This window comes from Carettochelys insculpta, chromosome 6 (genome assembly GCF_033958435.1).
Source record: "Carettochelys insculpta isolate YL-2023 chromosome 6, ASM3395843v1, whole genome shotgun sequence".
Classification (NCBI taxonomy): domain Eukaryota; kingdom Metazoa; phylum Chordata; order Testudines; family Carettochelyidae; genus Carettochelys; species Carettochelys insculpta.
In genome coordinates this window covers 79,401,971-79,426,458 of record NC_134142.1, presented here as the reverse complement: position 1 = coordinate 79,426,458, position 24,488 = coordinate 79,401,971, and the positions used below count along the sequence as shown (strand labels likewise).

Genomic DNA, 24,488 nt, shown 5'->3' with positions numbered 1-24,488 from the left:
ATTTAACCCTTTGAAATGAACAAAGTCCCACATATCCCCATGGGCCAATGGATCCCAGGGCAGTTTGCATCGGAATGCCAAGCTGACAAACTAGTCTTCACTGGTCAAACATACTTCCTGAGAGGGATTCCTTCGGCTGCATTTGTATATGTTTATTCTGTTCATGCTTCTTGAATAGACTCAATATCAACCGAAATGGGGTGTCTGAATGAAAGAATGCGAAAGAACAAACTCGGTGGGAAAGACTATAGGTTTATTAATATATTGATCACAAGTGTTAACTCTTCCAGCTAATGGAATTTGTAATCAGTGCAGGATGTACAGTTTTTAACATAGTTAATAAAATAAATTACATAACATCTTTTTTATTGTGTATTAAGACCAGTAAGTGAAAGACAAACCACGAACAGATATTTTTATACAGCCAACAATTTGCATATAATTCTATGTTTAGTTTACAAAGGCTTGATGCTCAGCCTAAGGGAACTCATAAGTTAATACAATTAACATAAAATGTGTAATACTCAGTTTGAATCTTTTTGCTTCCCAAGAAAAGACATTTGTGCAACCTTAGGAGGGCTAGACCACAGTGCCTTAGCAGACAAAAGGACCATCTCTGGGCCAGTTGCAAGGTCAAGGTCTAGAATACTGATATTCTAAGTGCAACAGTGAAGGTCAGAGTTCTCAAATGATGCCATGCCAGTATTATTGTCACAAAAGTCTGTCCTGTCCTGGACAGACAAACTACAAAGAAGTCCAAGGATTAAGCATTCGTGAACTCCACAAGGATTGAGTGAAATCTTCACTAGCAATGAACTAACAGGCCCAATCCAGCAGGTGCAGAGCAGCTTTTGAAAATTGCTGAGCTCCCTTCCTCTCCACTAGTCTGGATTCTCTCCTGCCTTGCATCTTACATACTTAGTGACAACTTAGGAAGTAATGTGCTATCGTTTAAGAATTTTCCACTCACAGCCTACTAGTCATGCAAAGAAAATACAGAACCAACATAACCAGATGGGGAATGCCCTGGCATGGAATACTGTCCCTTGTCTCTCTCAGAGGCAAGGTGGGTGCTGGTGTAGAGGTGGGAGTGAGAATGGGAAGAGCAAGAAGGGATAGGATAAGATCACACTGTGTTTAGCCTATGTTAGGCTACTATATCATCCCTTGCAGTCCAATTAGGCCATTCCCTGGAGTGCCTCTTAATTTCACTGGAGATCAAACCATGTCACAACAGTTCAGAATCTGAGAAGTGCAAAGACAAAATGCATCTGCCCATCTCTCAGTTCTCAGAAGACCATGCCTTCCGAGAAGCAATGTGGAAAATGATCCATTTTCAGTTTGTGTGTATGTACCGTCTGAACACTGAGGCTCCTTCATTATTTGCAATATGTGTATGTGCACATTTCTACAGAACCTATCACCCAAGCTAGGTGTTGTATCTTCCAACAGCCTGTAGAGAGTTAAATAATAACAGTTTGATCCTGCACCCTTGAAGACAATGGCCTAATTCCTACTGATTTTGGTGGAGAAATAACTTCTAAAGTAAGCTCTTCTTTTCCTGTTTGATACTTTACATTTATACATGTTTACTGCATGACTTCTGAAAACCCTGCATAACTCAGCAGTGATTCAATTTTTACTACTAGCAATTTAGACATATAACAGCCCTTTGATCAGCAATAATGAAACCAAACATTCCATATTAATCAGCTCAGCACAGTCATTATTTAACCTGCAGACAATGTATGGCAGCAAAGCTTAAAATTTCAACCTTGAAAATGTGCTCACCAACCCCACTGAAGGTAGGCAGAGATCCAAGAGTCTCTTTGAAGACCGGTAACAACAGACAAAGTTAATCTTCTAACAGGAAAATATTCAATAAATCTGACCTGATTGTTGGAGTTACAAAAAAGGAAAAATTCCAAGCTGCATCTTAAGTCATGGACAAGGACTACATAGTGTAAATCAGGAGGGAGGTTGCAAAGAAGACTTTAAAACACTTTTAAAATCTCCCAGTTCTGGTCAGCTGTGTATCAGGCTGGAGATCTTCTTGGCTGAAACAGAAGACTGACAGGACAATTGTGCTCAACTATATCTTTCTATGTCCTAAGCTATGTTTACACTAGTGAATGTTGTTGACAAAACTAGGATTTTGTCCGCAAAACTCTCAGAACATCTACATACAAAATGTGTTTTGTTGACAGAAACTGAGCCAAAAAGCTGTGTAGACACTCGGAGTGGGGGGGCCTTTTGTCAACAGAGTGGATCAAACGATCAGTCTGCTTTATGTGCAGACCCAGCCTGTCAACAGAAGTTTTGTTGGAACAACTCTTCCAACAGTAACTTCTGTAGACAGATGCTTCTAGTGTAGATGTAGCCCTAATGAGCTCATGTACCAGAGCAATAAAGCCACAGAATGTTGCCCTTCAGCATAGGGTAGCCCTATGAGTAATTACCTAGGGTTGGAGGCGTCTGATGCACACAGTACCACAGCTTCACTGCTTCAGTATACAAGGCAGCTACAGTACAGCTAAGTTACATATGTCTACTAGACTTCCTTTGCCTTAGGTTTTCACAGTATTGAATATATGGTGCTACCTTAACATAGCTCTGGGCTGCCCCTCCTTACTGGACATTCTCAAATGCACACATGAAACTATGTGCCCAACCCACACTGACCTGGCTTTTGAAAATCTCCCCTGCAAATCTTTCCATATTACTCACTGCAGACGGTTGTAAACAGTTTTATGAGCAGAGATGGAATCATCTGGACACATCTTATTTGAAGAGATCTAAATGATGACACCAAGCAAAACTATGAATTTGTCAGTATTAGCAGAGAGACTGTGACATGTAACTAAATTCTAGTTTTCATACAATGCCTATTTAAATTTCAACATTTGTTCACAAACAACAAGGAATAAAGTAGCACCTTAGAGACTAACACATTTATCAGCTTTCATGAGCAAGACCCACTTCTTCAGCTGTGCGTCTTACACATGAAAGCTCATCACCTAATAAATGTGTTAGTCTCTTCGGTGCTACAGGACTGCTTGTTATTTGCGAAGCTACAAGATTAAAATGGCTGCCCCTCTGAGATGTCAGTCTCCATAAGCTGCATTGTTCTCAAGCAATGATAGGTTACTAACCTCAATCTTTATAATTTACATGTTAATTGAAGCTGCTTCAAGAAAGCCAGGACTTAGGATATATCTACACTATGAGATAAATTTGAATTTATTAAAATCGACTTTGTAATACTGTGTTTTATAAATTCTAATTGGAGTATCCTCACCTCCCCACAGGCTCCCTACAAAGTCGCCTTATTGCTGCCACACACAATCACCAAACATTCACTGCTGCAACAGTGCATTGTGGGAACCTATCCTACAGTTCCCTCAGCCCTGTACCATTCTGGGTATTTTTCCTGGTGCAGCATGGGAAAAAATGCCCCGCAAGTGGTTGTGGGTATGTGATGTCATCTTCTCACATTGCATTGCCCTCATTCCCCTCCCATGGAAAGCAAACAGCCATTTTTGTGGGAGGAAGGAAGGGAAAGTAGGGCATCAACAAAGATCACCACATTAACTGAAATATCTTGCTTCTACAACTGAATTGTTTTTTTATAACTATTGCTGTAACTGAATTATCAAAGATTTTACAAAAAGCAGCCGGTGTCTGAGTCTTCTCAACTGGCCCTCCAGCCACTGTCCTCCCTCCTCTGATTACATATGATCCCTGAACAACACACAGATGCAATGCAAAGCTTGAAGAAAGAGTAGGATAGTAAAGGTTTGGAAAAAAGAGATTTTGTGAGGCAGGGTTTTTGGCTTCCCAGTCAGGCTACGCTGGGATTACCCAGAAGTCTGTGTCTTTTTAACTGGCCTTCCACCCCCTTTTCCCTCTGTTAAGGGGGCCAAAGCTTGAGGATAGAAAGGGTTAGGAAAAAGATTTTTGGCTTCCCACTACACTACACAGAGCTGTCCAACAGGGAGAATGGAGCTCACCAAATTTTAATAAACAGTGGTGCTCAGGTGGTGGGGCCAGCACCGATTGTCTGTCACAGGGGGTTGGGTGGATCAGAGGATGATGAACTCGTTGACATGGTCTCCAAAATCTTTTTGTGCGGAGAGGGTGTGGGGACCATGGCTGCAGAGCCAGTTGAAATGGTCCCCATGACAGCTGAAAACCCCTGAAAATATTTTTTGGTGGGTGGATGTGGGGTCTGTGGTTGCAGAGTCAGTGGAAATGGTCCCCACAGCAGCAACAAGCCCCAGAAAATAATTTGGTGGGGGTGGGGAACCAGTTGAAATGGTCCCCCCCCAGCAACAGCGAGCCCCCAAAAATCTTAGCTGCCAGGGAAGGCTTCCCCATGGCAGCAGCAAACTCCCAAAATATTTTTCATCAGGGGAACATGGGGGCTGTGGCTGTAGAGCCAGCTGAAATGGTTCCCTAGGCAGCAGCAAGCCCCTGAAAATCTTTGCCTCCTTTGGAGTCCTCTGTGCAAAATCGAGGACATGGTGCTGCCTGGCACCATGGTCTGCAGGCATGTCCTTTTATTGGGTTGGGGGCTAGCAATGTGATGTGGTTGGGTGCAGGAAAGACCCTGACTGTGTGGCACCTGTAGGGGAGGAGGAACCCTGCACAAGTGTAAACCGCATAAAAGAAGTTTCTTGACCTCTCTTTCATGCATGACCCTCCCCCCCAACAACCTAGCTGCCACATGGTGCAGCAAGGCAGGGGCTGGCACCAGACCTGAAAAAAAAAAATCCAAGTGCTCAGCTTGCAGAGGTAGACACAGAACCATGAACTCCATGTTGTGGCTATTATGAATGGGTAAATGCACTCACAGTGCTAATAGCAAAAGAAAGAAAGATGTTTCTTAGCCTCTCATACCACCATGACCCCACAACCATGGGCTTCCTGGTGCCAAATTCAAATTCATGGGTTTCCTGTTACCTAATTCCTGTGCACCTGGCGAGCAGCGGAAACGGAAGCGGCATATGAGGCATTGTGGGATACATACGGGACACCTCTGAAGGTTAATGAATTTGATTTTAGAACGTGGCGCTTCCACACTGGCCTTCATTCAGACTTTTAAATTCAAATCTGATGCTACACCCAGCCAGTTTCAATGATGTTATGATGTCGAAATTAGCGCTCCCTAATTCGAGCTAATGGTATTTACAGTGAAGACAGTGATGAGCTCACCGCTGTAAATTCAAATTTATCTCATAGTGTAGATGTAGCCTACCAAAAACCAAGGGGAGGATTATTTGAAACAATAAAATAACCTTTGCATATTATCTATTTCATGGGTGGAGGTTGCCCCAAGTTCTCTGTAAATAGAGTAGATTGAACATACCTCTTATAAATGTAGATATATTAACAAACTAGAGAAGAAAGCATTGCTAATCAAATGTCAATATATGTTTTGCAACATAAAAGGAAGCAGTTATATTTATGTTCAGTCCTAGTTGTAAAAGAAAAGGATGTTTGATCAGGCGATTAATACACACTTTAACCACTACTAAATGATCTGACACCTGGCTTTCAACTTATTTTAAAAAATAGTATTAGGCCTTGATCCTGCAAAACTTGTGCAGCTGCTTGGACTTAAGCACATGAGTTACCAACTTTAACAAGAGCATTAGAAGAACAAGAAACACTGTAATGAGAATCTAGGTATAACAAGACAAAAAAGCAATAAAAGAGCATTTTAAAGACTAACAAAATAATTTATTAGGTGAGCTTTCGTGGGACAGACACACTTCATCAGAGCATACCTATAACAGAACAGACTCAATATTTAAGGCATAGAGAACCAAAAATAATAATCAAGATTGACAAATCAGAAAAAAAATTATCAAGGTGAACAAATCAGAGAGTAGAGGGGTGGGGGGGAGATCAAAAATTAGATTAAGCCAAGTATGCAAAAGAGCCCCTATAATGACCCAGAAAATTCGCATTCCGGTTCATAAGAACATAAGAACATAAGAATGGCCATACTGGGTCAGACCAAAGGTCCATCAAGCCCAGCATCCCATCTGCCGACGGTGGCCAATGCCAGGTGCCCCAGAGAAGGAGAACAGAAGACAATGATCAAGTGATTTATCTCCTGCCATCCATCTCCTGCCCTTGTTATGAAGGCTGGGGCACCATACTTTATCCCTGGCTAATAGCCATTTATGGACCTAACCTGCAAAAATTTATCAAGCTCTTTTTTAAACCCTAATAGAGTCCTGGCCTTCACAGCCTCCTCGGGCAAGGAGTTCCACAGGTTGACTGTGCGCTGTGTGAAGAAAAATTTCCTTTTATTAGTTTTGAACCTACTACCCATCAATTTCATTTGGTGTCCCCTAGTTCTTGTATTATGGGAAAAGGTAAATAATTTTTCTATATTCACTTTCTCCACACCATTTATGATTTTATATACCTCTATCATATCGCCCCTCAATCGCCTTTTTTCCAAACTGAAAAGTCCCAGTCTCTCTAGCCTCTCCCCATATGGGATCCTTTCCAAGCCCCTAATCATCTTAGTCGCCCTTTTCTGAACCTTTTCTAATGCCAATATATCTTTTTTGAGGTGAGGAGACCACATCTGCACGCAGTACTCGAGATGTGGGCGTACCATAGTTTTATATAGGGGAAGTATGATCTCTTTTGTCTTATTATCGATCCCTTTTTTAATAATTCCTAACATCCTATTTGCCTTACTAACTGCCGCTGCACACTGCGTGGATGTCTTCAGAGAACTATCCACTATAACTCCAAGATCCCTTTCCTGATCTGTCGTAGCTAAATTTGACCCCATCATGTAGTACGTGTAATTTGGGTTATTTTTTCCAACATGCATTACCTTACACTTACCCACATTAAATTTCATTTGCCATTTTGCTGCCCAATCACTCAGTTTGCTGAGATCTTTTTGTAGTTCTTCACAATCCCTTTTGGTTTTGACTGTCCTGAACAACTTGGTGTCATCTGCAAACTTTGCCACCTCACTGCTTACCTCATTTTCTAGATCATTGATGAACAAGTTGAACAGGATCGGTCCCAGGACTGAGCCCTGGGGAACACCACTAGTTACCCCCCTCCATTGTGAAAATTTACCATTTATTCCCACCCTTTGTTTTCTGTCTTTTAACCAATTCCCGATCCATGAAAGGACCTTTCCTCCTATCCCATGACCACCTAATTTACATAAAAGCCTTTGGTGTGGGACCGTGTCAAAGGCTTTCTGGAAATCTAGGTATATTATGTCCACTGGGTGCCCCTTGTCCGCATGTTTATTAACCCCTTCAAAGAATTCTAATAGATTAGACAGACACGACTTCCCTCTGCAGAAACCATGCTGACTTTTGCCCAACAATTCGTGCTCTTCTATATGCCTTGCAATTTTACTCTTTACTAGTGTTTCTACTAATTTGCCTGGTACTGATGTTAAACTTATCGGTCTATAATTGCCAGGATCTCCTCTAGAGCCTTTTTTAAATATTGGCGTTATATTGGCCGTCTTCCAGTCATTTGGTACCAAAGTGGATTTAAAGGATAGGTTACAAACCACTGTTAATAACTCCGCAATTTCACATTTGAGTTCTTTCAGAACCCTCGGGTGAATGCCGTCTGGTCCTGGCGACTTGTTACTATTCAGCTTATCAATTAATTCCAAAACCTCCTCTAATGTCACTTCAATCTGAGTGAGTTCCTCAGATTTGTTGCCTAAAAAGGCTGGCTCAGATTTAGGAACCTCGGTAACATCTTCAGCCGTGAAGACTGAAGCAAAGAAATCATTTAATCGCTCCGCAATGGCACTGTCTTCCTTGATCGCTCCTTTTATATCTTTATCGTCCAAGGGCCCCACTGCTTTTTTAGCAGGCTTCCTGCTTCTAATGTATTTAAAAAACACCCTACTATTGTTTTTTGAATTTTTGGCTAGCTGTTCCTCAAACTCTTTTTTGGCTTTTCTTACTACATTATGACAGTTAATTTGGGAGTGTTTATGTTCCTTTCTATTTTCCTCACTAGGATTTGACTTCCACTTTTTAAAAGCTGCCCTTTTCTCTCTCACTGCCTTTTTAACATGGCTGTTTAGCCATGGTGGTTCTTTGTTACGTTTCTTACTGTGTTTTTTTATTTGAGGTATACATTTAAGTTGGGCCTCTAGTATGGTGTCTCTAAACAGTTTCCATGCAGCTTCCAGGGATTTTAGTTTAATTACTCTACCTTTTAGTTTCTGTTTAACTAGCTTCCTCATTTTAGTGTAATTCCCCTTTTTGAAATTAAATGTGGTTCAAACCACATGTTAATGTATCGAGTTTGAATATAAAAGAAAGTTCAGCAGCCTCTCTTTCCAAAGTAGAGTGAAAATTCTTCTTCAGTAAGACGCAAACTCTTAAGGCATTAACAGAATGGCCCACTCCATTAAAATGTCGGTTGACCGGTTTGTGGATCAGGAGTGTTTTTATGTCTGTTTTGTGCCCATTAACTCTTTGTCTGAGAGAGTTTGAAGTCTGTTCAATATACGAAGCATCTGGGCATTGTTGGCACATGCTGGCATATATGATGTTAGTTGAAGAACATGAGAATGTGCCAGTGATTCCATGAATAACCTGGTTAGGTCCAGTGATGGTATCTCCAGAATAGATATGTGGACAGAGCTGGCAGCGGGTTTTATTACAAGGAAAAGTCCCAGGACTGGTGTTCCTGCGGTATAGACTGTGGCTGTTGGTGAGAATCCTCATAAGGTTGGGAGGCCGTCATTCTGAAACAAAGTTTACCGGGGCCTTTGGTAACATTAATGTAACGTTTGTGTGCACTAGCAATTCCTTTTCTGTCTATTATCTTTTGGTTCTTTAGATTGTTGGCAAATAGCATTTTTGACTAATCTCCATCATTGAACAGAACATCAACTATTATATCTGGGAGGTTGATGTGCTGGTTTCTGCAAGAAAATCAAAATGTGCCCTCTCACAGGGACTCAAACCTTCATTATTCTGAACCAGTCAATGTCATGAAGATGGCTACCACTATTCCAGAGACATGTTCCAACACTGCAGGGCTGATGGTTGCCACCTGTGAGCACAGGAGAGTCATATCAGCTGAGAGCACAAGACGTAGTTCAAATTGTAGCAAAGCCAGTCATTAAAGTTCCCCAATAAAATGTGTACTTTGGGAAGGGGAGGAGCAGAGGGAGGAAATAGGGGTGTACTTCTGGAGAATGAAATGGCTCTTTTCATGATTCATAGCTACCAGTCTGACTCTGTACACCTGCAGGAAAATTGCAGGAATGAAACCATGTTTTATTATTAATTAAATTGTCTACTTATGCAACATTATGTAACCTCATGAACTGTGAACTAATTTTTATCAATGTGATTTTGTAAATGAAACAGTGTTAACTACTTTTGGATAGGTTTGTTAGTAGCTTGTTAAGAATTGCCTTTGAAGAACTTGTTATTGTCACTCCTTTTTTTAAATATGTTCTAAGTCAATTGAGGACTCCATATTGTAATTGAAACCCCCTTTTAAACTGTTCAATGTTCCGTAATTAAAGCAACTCCCTATTGTAAGTGAAATCCCATTTTAAACTTTGCCTAGCCTTAGCTCTGCTTAAAGTTAGATGCGTGGACAATCTTGTCTAGAAGTATGAATATGGGTGAGTATGTAGTGGGCTCGGTTCCAGACACTAGCTAGCCCTTCTCAGTGACCAGCTCCCTGCACCACCTTGCTGACTGAAGAACAGTGTGGGCAAGTCCTGCAAAAGAACAGGAGAGAGACAGACAGAGACAGACAGAGTACCCCCATCAAGAAAAAGATCAAAGTCACATCTGCCATTAACTGATGACCCAAAGGCTATGTCTACACTAGCCCCAAACTTCAAACTGGCCATGCAGATCTGCCCGTGAGCAGATAGGAATAAGGGGACTTCGAAGTAGGCGGGGTTCTTTCAAAAAGGAGCCCCATCAGGACAAGCCGCATGGTGGCGAGGTGCATCAATTTCGAAGCGCCATGGCCGCCCACCTGCTAATGAAGCGCTGAATATGCATTTCAGCGCTTCATTAGTAAACTTCGAAATGGCCATTTCGAAGTTTGGGGCTAGTGTAGACACGGCCATAGTCATACAATACCTTGAGGCAGTGGGACAGGACAGGATCTATGGACTAAAACATACAGGCTACATCTACATGAGATGCTTCTGTTGACAGAAGTCACTGTCAGGAGGGATTTCCCAGCAAAACTTCTGTCGACACATCGCGTCTGCTCATAAAAGCAGATTGAAAGAGCAATCCGCTCTGTCAACAGAAAGAAGCCAGACTGCCCAGCCCTCTCTCAACAGAGTGGCTAACCAGAAGCTCTGCAAACAGGGCTGCCTGGTGAACTGGAAGCCCTTTCTGTTGACAAACGGGCCCCCGAGTGTCTACATGGATGTTTTGCCAACAGAACATTGCTGAGAGAGGCATTATACCTAAACAGGGAGAGATATAATGCTGCCAGTGGATGTGCCAAGTTTTGTTGTCAAACCCTTGACAAAATGTATTCTGTGTGTAGACATGTCGTGGTTTTTCACAACAAAAGTCCAGATTTGCCATGAAAAGCCTCTTGTGTAGATGTAGCCAAAAAAAGATGGGTGCAAAACCATAGGCTTGGGTCTTTTGGTTCTGTGTTCACCCTCCAGGAGCAATGGTGCACACCAGCATGACCCAGCTCCCCTCCTTGTGTCTAGACCACCAGGCCAGTGGACCACCATGAGCAACTGAGACTGGTAATTATATCCCATTTGCAGTAAACAAAGCATACTGCCTTAGCCCCCTGAACAAGATTCTGTTAGTTCTGCATTTCAAAGTTTAGCAGGGGCTGTACAAGAAAGTATTTTATAAGTAAATATATGTCATATCATAAATATAATATGGTTTAGCAGCTAAAGGTAGGACTTCATTCCATTTCTGGTTCTGTTAAACCATTGGCAAGTTATATCAACTCATTTGTGACTACTTTCATACATATATAAGAAGCCAGTCTTGACATTTACAGACTTACAAGGGTGTTACAAGGATTACTTCTGTAATGTTTGAAAAGCATCTTTTCATTCTCAGATGAATACTGTTACAAATGTACAAGCTACTGCTACTATTGAAGGGTTCATAGATAAGAATGAAATAAAAATGTACTTTAAAATAACCCCAACTCAGGAACACCCATGAATTTCCTGCATTGCGTAGATAAGTGTATGATACTAAAAGCCAAACAGAGAGATTTATTTGTATTCATATCCTAGAAAATGTCCTAATCCACCCTGTAGTAGCATAAAAGAAATACATGAACAATACCATTAAAATATCATGGTAATTCCAAAATATAGGATGAGATTTTTGTGGGCTCTTGATTCATTCCACCAGACAACACGTTGTCACCAGAAAGTTTGAGTAGTTTGCAGGGCTAGAAAGGGCTTGAATATCAGTTACTTCTTTCTCTCCTCTTGAACAGGCAAAAATCAGACCTCTTGTGTTCTGTGAGACTTTCAGGTCATTAAGATATTTATCAACATCTACTGAAAATTATTGTAAGTAATCAAGACAGATATTGCAAATTACTACTACTAATTCACTAATTAACCTCAATAGAAGAGCTAATTTCTGTAGTCTAGCTGCATACAAACCAGTACAGTAGCTTGTACTTCAATAATTCTACACTTCTATCTGTAAAACGTACATACAAGATATTCTAGCACCCAAGTTACTTAGAGCACATTGATGTAATTTTATGTACTGCTCATCTTTATTCCTCTTGATGTTACCTCACTGTTGGTAAAATGATCAGAACCCACAGACACTTTGAGCACTGTGGATCAGAATGTAAGAGAACCGGGCATCTTTCTTTGTGGACAGGGTATCTTATGGATTCCAGACATGACTATAAGATTTTCTTTCAAAGTTCCAGAGCACTTTTAGCATATATTGGCTGGAGCTTTCTGGTCACATTCCATTTGTAACTTCTACCCTAATGTGCACAACACTCCATTTAGTAGCTTATTCTCACCCCCACATTAGCATTCTATATACATAAAATGCAGGGAATTTCTTTAAGCAAGTTCACTCTGATTACACTTTCAGTTTCCTTGCACCATGCTGACTACAAAGTGTAAATATGTTTAGGGTCTCAAAGCTGGCCTTGGAAGATTGCTCACAAAAAACATGATTCATATCAGCTCCTGAACATTAACACTTTCCCCATGACTCATGCAGAAGGCTAAACAATAAAACAGAGTGCTTAGTGAGGTTTTGTTTAATGTGCACAAGGAACCTATTAATAATAGTTTTCATTTTAATTGTTTAACAATGTCACTCCTATTATTAGCTGTTAAGATGTGGTGTTTCCATTTCCATCCTGAAATGAATTCATGCTTTCGATGATTGATATTATGTTACTTAAGATCTGAAAAAATAAAGAATGCACTATACTCTATATAAAGCATGGCCAGATATGAATCATCTGATAAAACAAGAAAGGCAGGGTAATTGCCTTCTTTAGAACATCGTAAAAAAAGCTCACCTGCAACAAAGCCAGCAACATATTGGTCAACACCAGACCTCTTCTCACACAGTTATTTTTGCCCACAATTGTTTTTTAGAGAGATGAAGCAGACAATATTGCCTCTGTAATAATCTGGTCCCTAGAAATTATGGAGTTCAATACACTAAACATGGGTAGAGCAAAGAACGAATAAAATAAGAGTTGTATCTTAGGACTTTCTATGCTGCCCATGACTGTAATAGTAAAGCAGTTCCCAGATAAGTCCTTACGAGTGACTGGTAAATCTGACAGAGATGAGAGTTTAGGTTTAATTAGATAAACATTGAAAAGTTGGAGGCTTCTCATCTGAACTGTTTCAAACTTTGAGCACTCCCAACCCTCACCTGTTTTACAGGATTCATGATTATCTGCCTACCTACCTAGACAGTATTTCATTTACAACCTGGAAAACTATTAAGGGACTTTGGGACCATGACTTCCAAGAACACAGGTACCAGCTAATGCAACACACATTAAAATACATACTTTTTTTTACTGAATTTTTCACTGTCACAGCACTATTTTTTAGGGTAGCATCCCCACCCTGTGGGCATTCCATTTATATACCTGTCATTAACATTCCATGCCAGTCATCTTCTGACTGTGAAGACTTAGACACCTGTCAGCACTTTGAAGTTAGCATCCTTAAGGGGGTTTCTGTCTGATTGGTTGGTGGGGTGTTTTGGTTTTAGTTTTGGAAAAAGGGGGTGTTGTTATTTGGATTACAGTAGCACCTAGAGGCTGTAACTGGGATCAGGGCCCCACACAAAAGGCACTGGACAAACACACAGCAAAAGTCTTCCCATGCCCCAGCAAGCTTCCAATTTAAACAGACAAAGCAGAGAAAGGAGGGAAGGGGAAACAAAGGGACAGAAAAATGAAGTGATTTGCCTGGGGTTACACCTTAGGGCCAGCGGAAGGACCCAGGTCTCCTAATGTGTAGTCATTTGTTCCTTCCATTGCATTATGCAGCTCTGATTGCAAAAGAAACTAAAATGATATACCAGGAGTCGGCTAACCGATATTCAGATCTGAAAGCTCCCTACACTTCAAGGAGGATTAGATCTGAGCTCCTAGACTCATCTCAGTTGGGTATTGAAGTTATTTACTTATCTACAGAACAGGTACAGCATATTCATCATTAGTGCGCTTCAATCCTCCCTCACAGGCCTCTCCAGATATAATAGGATTGCTCATTTTCCATGCCCATTTAATTTGCAGCCTGTCTGCCAGCAAAGGGGCAAGTGCCAATGACAGAGAGGGTTGGAGGAGCTTTATATAAAGATCCCTACCAATTAGAAACTGTTTCACAAGCCCCAGACTCACTTCATTCAGGCCACTGAACAACCATTGAGTGGTATCAACCTGGGCTGGATGTAAACTGACCCTTTTAGAGAGCGCAGGCTACATTGCCTATTACTAATCCTCCAACTCACCCAGTCACTCCTAGCTGCTGGCTGATTTAGGCTCTTACACATTACTCTGTGAATTTTCAAACAGTGCAAAAAAACAGCATTTGTCATAACAAAAGTTTCTTAAGTGACATTCCCCAATTTCTTTGCATTGTTTCACAAGCCATCTGTTTTTAGCCAGAGTTCTTTTTCTCATGGATAAAAAGAGAGAACAAGGCTTTGTTTAAATGCAAAATACCGTGTCCAGCAGCTTACTGATATTTGCATATAGAGATCTACTTTGAAGTTTTATATATTAGTTTTTATACTGCCAGAGAAAGTTTGGATTATTCCATCTGAACAGCCTTGAATAACTCTATATCAGAAATAGCCTGAAAAACTTACATATTTCTACATGCAGGCAGGGGAAATGTCAGTGTTTTGTTCTTTTCTTTCTTTAATCAGGGAATGTTAGAACTGGTGAAAAGCGCATGATTGATAAGCAGTGGGTGAACCCAGGTGTGAAGCCAACAAGTGCAATTGTGCAGGCTTCCCTGTGTAGTTGAACCATGCAAGGGTGTGACTTCTGCAGTTACAGTACTCAGTTTTGCTAGGGTCGAATCTGATAACCATGATACACTAAGTGTCACCTTTTTAGGGGGAACTAAAACCCACTAGAGACTATACTCCCACCAGTGTATCAATTTGTCACCTCATCAAGCCCGGTTTGCTCCAGAGCCTTCTAACAAAAAAGAATAGAGCATTAAGCCAGGACGCCATCTAGCTCCCGTGAAAGGAATATAATGTGAAACTGTCTGCCCCAACAGTATTATAACATTACATATGGCATGTAATTATTTGCTTAGAAAAAACAAAATAGGATGATGATGGAGATGAATGAGAATCACCAATGTGTTCTCTGATCCTTGGAATTATCCCAGCCCACTCTTAATGCATAGATCCTGCCTAGTGCTCCATGGGAAAAGAAGAAAACCCTGAAAGCTCCCGTTGAAATGCCCTAGGGACAATTCATTCCCTCCCCAAGACATTATTGGCTAGCAGCTTCATACATGAGCAAGAAATGTTACAGAAATGAGAATCTTGATACCTGTTTTCATGCTACCCCATAAATTTGGATCCTGTCCTTATTCTGATCCCTGATACCATGTAGGAATATAAGAGTTGCCAAACTGGCTCAGAATTACAGTCCATCTATTTCAGTATCCTGTGATGGACAGGGGCCAGAACCAGCTTCTTGACAGGAAGGTGTAAAGAAACTTGTAGAAGACATCCATAGGATAACCAGCCTTCATGGAAAGTTATCTTTATCCCCTCATGCGCTGGAGGTGGATTAGGCCCCAAAGCCTGAAGGGTTTTATAGGAAATAGTTAAAAATGTATCTTACTCCATTCCATCACCTTATTTCCTCACCAATCTCCTTTGCCTGACTAGCTGGGTGAGTGAGTAACTCAAACTTTCTCTTATCTTCTCACGCCCTAAAAATGTAATTTTATAACAGATCTGAGAAGTAAAAATTGACCAGAGAGAGAACATTGGGCTCTTCACCCAGATTCAAATGTGTACAGTGGCTACAAGGTGTTTAGAGTTTTGCATCTAGTGCATCTCTACTGCAAAGATTTGGTTTCATTGACCAACCTGAGTCCCAACAAGAACAGGTTTGAAATGTCCTGAGATGAATTCCTTTCCTTCTTAAGCCGTGTCTACACGTGCACGCTACTTCGAAGTAGCGGCGCCAACTTCGAAATAGCGCCCGTCACGTCTACACATGTTGGGCACTATTTCAATGTTAACATCGATGTTAGGCGGCGAGACGTCGAAGTCACTAACCCCATGAGGGGATGGGAATAGCGCCCTACTTCGAAGTTGAATGTCGAAGTAGGGCACGTGTAGAAGATCCACGTCCCACAGCATCGAAATAGCGGGGTCTGGCATGGTGACCATCAGCTGAGGGGTTGAGAGACGCTCTCTCTCCAGCTCCTGCGGGGCTCTATGGTCACTGTGTGCAGCAGCCCTTAGCCCAGGGCTTCTGGCTGCTGCTGCTGCAGCTGCGGATCCATGCTGCACGCACAGGGTCTGCAACCAGTTGTCGGCTCTGTGGATCTTGTGTTGTTTAGTGCAACTGTGTCTGGGAGGGGCCCTTTAAGGGAGCGGCTTGCTGTTGAGTCCGCCCTGTGACCCTGTCTGCAGCTGTGCCTGGCACCCTTATTTCGATGTGTGCTACTTTGGCGTGTAGACGTTCCCTCGCAGCGCCTATTTTGATGTGGTGCTGTGCAACGTCGATGTTGAACGTCGACGTTGCCAGTCCTGGAGGGCTGTGTCTACACATGCACGCTACTTCGAAGTAGTGGCACCAACTTTGAAATAGCGCCCATCACGGCTGCATGTGTTGGGCGCTATTTCGAAGTTGAAATCAACGTTAGACGGAGACACGTCGAAGTCGCTAACCCCATGAGGGGATGGGAATAGCGCCCTACTTCGAAGTTGAACATCGAAGTAGGGCATGTGTAGACGATCCGCATCCCGCAACATCGAAATAGCGGGGTCCGCCATGGCGGCCATCAGCTGAGGGGTTGAGAGACGGTCTCTCTCCAGCCCCTGCGGGGCTCTATGGTCACCGTGTGCAGCAGCCCTTAGCCCAGGGCTTCTGGCTGCTGCTGCTGCTGCAGCTGGGGATCCATGCTGCATGCACAGGGTCTGCAACCAGTTGTCGGCTCTGTGGATCTTGTGTTGTTTAGTGCAACTGTGTCTGGGAGGGGCCCTTTAAGGGAGCGACTTGCTGTTGAGTCCGCCCTGTGACCCTGTCTGCAGCTGTTCCTGGCACCCTTATTTCGATGTGTGCTACTTTGGCATGTAGACGTTCCCTCGCAGTGCCTATTTCGATGTGGTGCTGCCCAACGTCGAAGTTGAACGTCGATGTTGCCAGCCCTGGAGGACGTGTAGACGTTATTCATCGAAATAGACTATTTCGATGTCGCTACATCGAAATAAGCTACTTCGATGTAGGCTTCACATGTAGACGTAGCCTTGTTTACTGCAGCTACATTCTACACTGTTGTTTGTCAAATTTCAGATACCACTGGTTGATGATGATGATGAAGAAGAAGAAGAAGAAACAAAAAAATGTTCCTCCTAATTTCAGGGGGTCAGTCATACACTGATAAAAAAAATGCCATTGGTGCAGAATGCAAGAAATGTTGGGATTTATTTTCACTGCAGGCACTCGAAAGCAGAACTGCTGTGGAAATAGAACATCCCCAAATATTCCACTTCTTGGTGACTCTGTTGAGCCACTAGAAAAAATTGTAATTCAGCAGCTCTTAGGCAGTACTAACTGAACTGTACCCACTGACAGTGTTTCAGCAGTGTGCATTGTAACACCCTATTTCCCTGAATGTTGAGCTTAGACCTTTCAGAAAATACAAGAAGACCCTTTAGCGGAGGTTTTGGATTTACTGCAGATAACAAAAGTGTAACTCGTACATATATAGGGTTAAATGTTTGAGTCCAGCCAATCTCCTCCAGGAGCAGTATCTGAGGAGTGAGGGCTTTATACCACATTTCTTCACTCCCTATCCTGCAGCACCAGATATGAGCAGGGAAAGCTAAAGATTGGGCCAATTTTCTTTATGTATCCAGAATTAAAATGTCTATCACTTTCTCATCACAGCAAGTTTATAGAAATACTTGCACATAGCACTATGCAAAATACAGAATTATATTATATTATATTATATTATATTATATAAAGTTTAATAATACAAATAATAGATGCTAAAGCTTGTTACAGACACAAGTAATGTGTGCTACAGATGGTTATCAGAACACCCCCAGAAACTGGTAGACATTATTACACATACTGGTCATAAGTAAAGTATTAAACTGTAAAACCATTGATAAGACATTTATTAAAATGTTTACTAATCATTCATTATCCCTCTAAAACAATTTATAAATAGACCCATAATTACAAATTGTGACCATGAAAATTCTGCAAAGTGTTACAAGAAAGTTCTCACCTTTTCATTTTATACTCCCTGATTTTCCAGTTTCACTTTATGAGATCAAAATGATGGGTATTAATCATTTATTTAAAAATCACAGAATTTCTCCAGCGATTTGGGTTTCGTAATCATGAATCAAAATTATCTTATATAACATTAGTACTTTGGCTGGAAGCAGAAATGTGGTATAGTGGACACCTCTGAAATGAGCTTTTAAGGTTAATGGCTTGTTTGGATGGGAAAGATGATAAATGATGGAAGTGACAAGACAGAGAAATATATTATGCAAACTTTGTCCACACATATGTGGGGTAAGACAATACAAGAGCGATAAATAGAATAGAGGGAATTAACCTAATGGGATTTCTCCATTTTTTAATGGCTAACAATCCATAAAAACAAAAAAATATAACTGCATTTAAAGATGTAATTCTTCATCTGTGGAAACTGGGAACAGCAAAAGAGGTTAGACCTAACTGTTTCACACAGTGGCTATTCAACATTGGTAGTAAGCAACTAAAAGGAACTACTGCAATAAAAAGCATCACTGAATTAAAGAGGGAATTAAAGTGAGTTTATATTCTGTGAGAGATGGGGAGCCACAGTTAGTACAGAGACAAGTGCAAAACCAATACAAATAAGTGACACATTAGGAAGCAAAGGTTTCATTGTGGCATTTTTATCCTGCCCTTCAAGAGCCTATATTCTTTGCAGAGCAACAAAAGGTCCATACTGGAAGATTGATAATGTATATCTGAAAACCGCTGTTTTTGTCTTTGCCTATATAACAATCCACTTCCCTCCCCTTTCCTATTATTATTTTATTTATTTGCCTATTTATTTACATCACAAATATGTTGTGAGATGTCTGAACTAAAACTTCTGGATCAAAAAGGGCTATGGGAGGATAAGCTAGAGAGCTGTGAAATAAGACAGCTTTCTTTTGACATTGCATTCCTATAAAGCTGAAATTAACTACTCGGAACTTGAATGATCAGAAAGTATGGTCTTTTTATTTCAGAAGCTTCAGACAACACATTCTTATAAACTATATTGGTAGAATCTAATCTTGCTTGAATATGGAGTAAAAAGAAAGCTGAATTTGTCTTTCCCTTCAGCAACCCTTTAGGAAACCTTAGGCTTGGTCTAGACTTGCAGATTAGGTTAAATTGAGGTGATTTAGCTCAAATTTCTAAGGAATCAGTCCACACTACAGGTGTCATTCCATCAACTTTAAGGGCTCCTAAGATCAACTTTTGTACTCCTGCTTTTCAAGAGGAGTGCTGGGAAAACTACGAAGCTGCAAAAGAAATGCACACTTACATGCCAAGATCTCACTCGGCATGAAGGAAAAAGGATACACCAGGGATATGGAGCAGTGCCACAAAAAAATAAAGGCGCTCAGGCAGGCATACCATAAACAAGGGAAGCAAACAGATGTTCTGGGTGATAACCACAAACATGCCACTTCTATGAACAGCAGGCTGCCACCATGAGGCGAATGTTGCCTTCATTGAGGTCTAACCAAATAAGGAGGCTCCTAAACCTGCTTTTAAACAGCCAAACGAACATTCTACTACCATTCTTCACTTGCTCAGCCTGTAGTTGAACTGCTCCTTACTGCAGTCCAGGCTGCCAGTGTATGGCTTCATGAGCCAAGGAAGCAAGGGGTAAGCTGGGTCGCCCAGGATCACTATTGGCATCTCCACATCTCCAATGGTGATTTTCTGGTATGGGAAGAAAGTCCCACTCTGAAGCTTTCTAAACAGACCCGAGATCTTAAAGATACACACATCAGGCACCTTTCCTTAAAATACCACATTAATGTGGATGAAATGACTCTTGTGATCCACCAATGCCTGCAACACCATAGAAAAGTACTCCTTGTGGTTTATGTATTTTGTGGCAAGGTGGTCTGGTGGCTAGGTAGGGATGTTTGTTCCATCTATCTCCCCACAACTGTTAGCGAACCCCATTGCAAGTTAACTGTCCACTATGTCCTGCAAATTTCCCAGTCACTGTGTTTCATAGCAGAAGGGTATTAATTGCCTTGGCTACCTGGGTCACAGCAGCTCTCACCGTAGATTTACCCACTCTAAATCGATTGCTCACTGACCCACGGTTGTCTGGTGTTGAAAGCTGCCACACAGCAATTGTCACACACTTCTCAACTGTCAGGGCAGGTCTCTTTCTGGTATTGTTGCACTTTAGGGAGGGGGAAAGCAATTCTCAAGAGTCCATGAAACAATGTGATCCCACCAGTCTATGCTTGTCTCAGGGCTCCAGAAACGCTGTTCTACTGTGTTCAAAACATTGAGTGTGACCAGCATCTCACCATTCCTCCTCTCCAGTGTTTCCCTTTCATGTATGTTCATGTCCTCCTTGGCACAGCTGCTTAGGCTCTGCACATACAGCAAAACAATGTGTGAGGTGCTCATAGTACTTGCTACAACAGTTTTAAGATGTGCAGGTTACATACTAGTCTTGCAGTGGCATCTACATGGGTATGAAGAATGGGGGTGAAAACACTTTTTGCTGTTGCTTTCTGAAGGGATGGGGAGGAAAGAAGGGTGCTATGGGGTGCTGATGACACCCACCCACAACCACCTGTGGCACATGATTTTTTCCCCATCAGACACTGGGACAGACACCCACAATGCATTGCAGCTCTGGGAACTATGGAAGGATACCCACAGTGCATTTCTGACAAAGTTGAGCCTGCCATCACTAATGGGGACACGTTCCATCAACCTTATTTACCATGCACCTTCACCTATACAAAATCAGGAGCTACAAAATCAACTATAACTAATTCAGCCTAGTTTTGCAGTGTAGATGTATCCTTAGAGAAACAAACTTTCTCTGTCTTTTGTCTTTATGCTTGGTTTACACCCCTGAAATGAACTTTCTCTTCACAAGACTCATGTAAGGGGTTCAGTTCATTCAGGGGACGCAGTCATGAGATTCAATTCATTATCACCAAACCCTTCTATCTGTAGCAATAATGGAAGCTGCCATTTAACCAGGGCTCTGGCTATTTTTTAATCACTGTACTTCCTAGCCTACTTTGAGACGTCTGACCTACAGCTTCCCTACTGCTACCACCAGTGGCCTCTTTGGCCAAGATTTTCAAATGCAGCTCAATTTTTGGATGCCTATCTGAAGACACCTTTCAAGCAGCTGATTTTCAGAAAGTGTTGACCTGCTGCCTTTCGAAAAACTGAGCTTATCTAATGTGTCCCAAGATGGACATCCAGAATGGAAAAATTTCAAAATCCACAGATGCTTTTGAAATGGCAGCCTTTGCTTCTTGATATTCCACTTAGTATTTTGTTGGCATTTTCCTGAGTTCTACGCATGCCTTCTTACTTCTGTTTACATTATTGCAATCAACTCACTGTTGTTCTTTATTGCTTTATTGCTGGATACCCTCTGTGTTAAACAGTTTTGTCTAAAATTGTCATCAGCTCTCATTTCCCCTAACTTTTCAGTCTCATCTTTAAACACTCTTTCCTGTAATACTGAGTTATTGCAAATCTACCAGTATCTTAATTGATTTCACTAGATTAGTACCTCTTCTCCTCATTTACCAGGCATATCACTGTGAACAAGAAAATGGTTGGAATTTGTGCTGATACCATGAACTTTCAGTAGCCTGTCTCTTATTTATACTGAGGCCACTTTGCAGTGTAAAGGGGCCATAAAATGAATGTAATTCACATTTAAACAGTGTGAAAGGTCCATATTATAAATAGAAATAAGGCCTAAGTGAATATTGTGAATATTGATGTGGTCTTCTTCAAATTAATATTTGTGAACATTCTTATTAGAGGCTGGACTCTGATAGTTATGCTCCTTCATTGAAGGCTCAGAAAAATACTATGTTTCAAATCACAACAGATTGTGCACACTGAATTGTTTTACTGTACTATTCACGAACAATTGACAGTCCAACAATTGTCTGCAGAGGGCATTTGGCAAAATAGATAGACCAAGAAAACTGTGAGCTATTCAAAAGCCAAACCCTATCAGAAAAAATTAGATGGCAATCATTAACTGAATTAATTATAAATAACCAACCTATCTCCAGTTATGATTCACAAGTTGTTCCTGTTATTTGATAGTTAGTCTTTCAACCACATGAAAGAACTCTTCATTGATTGAGTGCCTCTGGTTTAGTAATTATTAGTTTAGTATTATAAATATGTCTTTTAGCTCCAGAACAAGAATATTAAAATTAAAAACTGTTTCTGTTGATACAGTGGAATACCCCACACTCCTAGGCTACGTCTACACGTGAAGCCTACATCGAAGTAGCCTATTTCGATGTGGCGACATCGAAATAGGCTATTTCGATGAATAACGTCTACACGTCCTCCAGGGCTGGCAACGTCGATGTTCAACATCAACGTTGCGCAGCACCACATCGAAATAGGCGCTGCGAGGGAACGTCTACACGCCACAGTAGCACACATCGAAATAAGGATGCCAGGCACAGCTGCAGACAGGGTCACAGGGCGGACTCAACAGCTAGCCGCTCCCTTAAAGGGCCCCTCCCAGACACACTTGCACTAAACAGCACAAGATACACAGAGCCGACAACGAGTTGCAGACCCTGTGCATGCAGCATGAATCCCCCGCTGCAGCAGCAGCAGCCAGAAGCCCTGGGCTAAGGGCTGCTGCCCACGGTGACCATAGAGCCCTGCAGGGGCTGGAGAGACAGCGTCTCTCAACCCACCAGCTGATGGCTGCCATGGAGGACCCCACAATTTCGACGTTGCGGGACGCGGATTGTCTACACGGTCCCTACTTCGACGTTGAACGTCGAAGTAGGGCGCTATTCCGATCCCCTCATGAGGTTAGCGACTTCGACGTCTCGCCGTCTAACGTCGAAGTTAACTTCGAAATAGCTCCCGACGCGTGTAGCCGTGACGGGCGCTATTTTGAAGTTAGTGCCGCTACTTCGAAGTAGCGTGCACGTGTAGACACAGCTCTAGTTCTTTACGCAGGCATGAACTTGTCTCCAAATCCCGAAAGACCTTAAAAACAGCTGATACAGAAACCTATCCATTTAAGTGACATCCAGACCAGTACAAGACTTATGTCAACCATAAGAATCTATATTAATGTCCAAGTAGGCAAAAAACTTGAGTGGCAAATAGCTCTAAGCTAACGCAATGAAAGTGAAGGGGAAAACAATTGTTAACGCATCTTTGATTTCCTCTAATTTCGTATAACAGATTGAGATCACAGAGCCTTTTCTTTTTATTATTTCTTTACTGCACAATAAGTACTTTATTCTGCTGTTCATGGGGTGGCACAATTTTATCCTGGTTTTTGTCCCCTTAAATAGGCCAGATGCAGTTATATTTTGATAATAATGGGTTACATGCATTTTACATAGATCACAGCCTTAGGCTCACCAGCTTATTTTCATAGGCAAAATAAGAAACCTGGTCACTTGCATTTTGCTTTGTTTCTTTCCAGACTTATTTGCTTAGCTGGGGACACCCTAGCCACCCTGGTGTGGTACCTGCATGAACAGAAAGAAAATAATGTATAATGAATTCATTCCTGTGGTCTGGATCAACCAGCAAAACAATAAGTCCTTCTGGTGACTATGGTTTACACACTTAACAATATACAGTCTGTCCCTTACTAGTGTTTGCCTTATGTTAGCTAAGTTTTACATAAACCCAATTCTGTTTCTCAAAGGTGTTTATAAATACTGTAGTTCATCTGGAAGGATATCAAGAAGGTGAGTTCACAGACAAATTCATTTATCCAAGACATGGTGTGCTGTGTCCAGAATATTTAGCCTCTGCATTATAAATGAACCATAATTTTGACATTATAAAGCACAATTATTTCTTGAAATTCTTGTGTATAATACCCACCTCTGCAATTCCTTCAGTTCCTCTGTGCATGCACTTCCAGAAACTCCTCTGCTCAGGTAATGTTTTTCAGGGGTCAGTAATCTCAGAGAACTGCACAAGGATATAGAAATACCCAGTAAAGTGAGTTATACATATTTGCATTTCACATACCAGAAACAACTTAATAATACATAATATAGCTGAGCTTATATTCAAACATTCTGTGACATTCATGTGTCCCTTTTACTGATTGTTTCATAAAAATGATTGTCCAATTTATTTTTACTTTGGTTATTTCTTCCTGATTGTTTTTGAGCTTCACTCAAAATGATAGCTGAACACATGTGCTTGCTGTTTCATGTCTAGTCATGTCAGCTAATGATTAGTCAAAAATGAGACCACAAAGCTATAAACAGACAGTGTGCGCAACAAAAGAGTTTTAAACTAATTCACATCTTGTCATAATGAAGTAAATGGTCTTGTCTGCCCATCAGATGCCTACAGTTAAAACACTTTACCCATGTGATCTCAAATAAAGCTAAGGCATAGAAGATCACCGTACTGAATGAAATCAATACAGAAGATAAAATACATTCCATAGGGTTTCTGGTATAACATATGTC

General features: G+C 41.3%; 1 long non-coding RNA gene across 1 annotated transcript in view; it reads right to left on the bottom strand.

Annotated features, from left to right (window-relative positions):
- Positions 1–23,455: 23,455 nt before the first annotated feature.
- LOC142014376 (uncharacterized) overlaps positions 23,456–24,488 on the bottom strand; it is a 73,496-nt gene continuing 72,463 nt past the window's right edge. The window contains exons 5-6 of the long non-coding RNA XR_012645925.1: positions 23,887–23,976; positions 23,456–23,522 (exon numbers count right to left, since the gene is read on the bottom strand). This is a non-coding gene — a long non-coding RNA (uncharacterized LOC142014376). The remainder of the gene's footprint in view (positions 23,523–23,886; positions 23,977–24,488) is intronic.